This window comes from Oxyura jamaicensis, chromosome 4 (assembly GCF_011077185.1).
Source record: "Oxyura jamaicensis isolate SHBP4307 breed ruddy duck chromosome 4, BPBGC_Ojam_1.0, whole genome shotgun sequence".
NCBI lineage: Eukaryota > Metazoa > Chordata > Aves > Anseriformes > Anatidae > Oxyura > Oxyura jamaicensis.
This window is the reverse complement of record NC_048896.1, coordinates 15,378,630-15,380,082: the sequence shown is the minus strand read 5'-3', so window position 1 is coordinate 15,380,082 and position 1,453 is coordinate 15,378,630.

The following is a 1,453-nucleotide window of genomic DNA, read 5'->3' as shown; positions in this document are numbered from 1 at the left end:
TCCCCCGGCCGTCCCCGGCCCGCCCTCGCTCCCCGCCTCCCCCCGCTGTCCCCCCCCCCCCGGCCCGCCGTCCCCGTCCCCAGGTGCGGAGGGTGGGAGCTCGGCCTCGTCCCCCCCCCCGCATCCTGCAAAGCCCCGAGGACAGAATCCGTCCCTTTGTTGGGAAGTCCGGATTTCTGTAAAGACGAGAAGGAATGGTAATGGCAAGCGGCGCTGCAGTATTTGCCCGTTTCCTGAAAGTTTTTGGAAGCAGCTTAAAATCTGTCTGCGGCAGAGCTTCTGACCCCCTTATCTGCGAGTTTATGTATGCTGAATTTTGTAAGGGTGGATGGTGTAATTTCTACTTCACCTGACGATCAGACCCTGAACAGAAAGCTGCCCCACACTAATATATATATATATATATTAAAGGAGAAACAGAGACTTTTTAACACCGTAACTCTTTTTTTTACCTTGAAATTTTAGGGTGATGGAGGTGCTGGGCTCAACAGGGATTTGAGCATCCACTTTGAAAATAGCCTGCGGGCAAGTTTGGGTCAGGGTGAGATCCGGTGTATTTCTGTCTTGCTTTTCTGGAGGCCTGATCCAACGTGGCTGCAGCTTCAATGAACGTTTCCCAGAGGTTTTAGGTCTGCTGGGCTGCAGCTCTTTGTCACCAGAAGATGCAGTGACCCCAGACCTATTCCAGGGGAATGGCTCAGCACCTGAGGCCATCCTCCCTCTCACCCACCCGGCCCATTACGGACTTGCAGAAAAGCAAAAGACACACAAAAAAACCAACTCTCGGTACCAATCTCTGTGCTTCTCCCTGGCCGAAATCCTGGTGGCAGGGTCTCGGAACCTTGCCTGACACCAGATGTGGAGCTCTGGGACCTGTGCCGATGTGAGCAGCTCTGCGGTGCGTTACGACCCAGCAGGGCAGCAAGGACAAAGACTCTGAGCCGTATGGAAAGGGGATCACTCTGGTGGGTGCACTAGTCTTTATTTGCTCGAAATAATTAAATTTAGCTTCTCCTCCGCCCACTCCCCTCTTTTCCCCAGCTTGGTCAGAAAGGGGCCTTTTGGAGACTCAACGGTGCTCCACCAAACTGAGCTGAAAGCACCCAAAAAATCCAAAACATGGGGAGAGCAGAGCCAGAGGCACGCTGCCTCACACACAGCACACAGGCATGCCTGGATCTGGATCATATTAATCTTGTTTCCTTAGGAAACGAGCCTAAAAATAACCTGAATTTGATAGTGCTGTCGGAAGGCTCCAGGAGCAAGGCTGCCCTGGGGGACTGAGCTGGAGGCTCCTCGCAGAAAATACTCTTGGCTGGGTGGCAGTGAGGGTGCTGAGGTCTTGGGAAGCCCCAGAGAAGCCGTACTTGGCTCCAGCAGCTCAGTGCATGGCTCCAGGCTTGTAGCAAGCTCGTCAAGGTGTGAATTTCCCTGGAGTCTGTGCCAATACAGC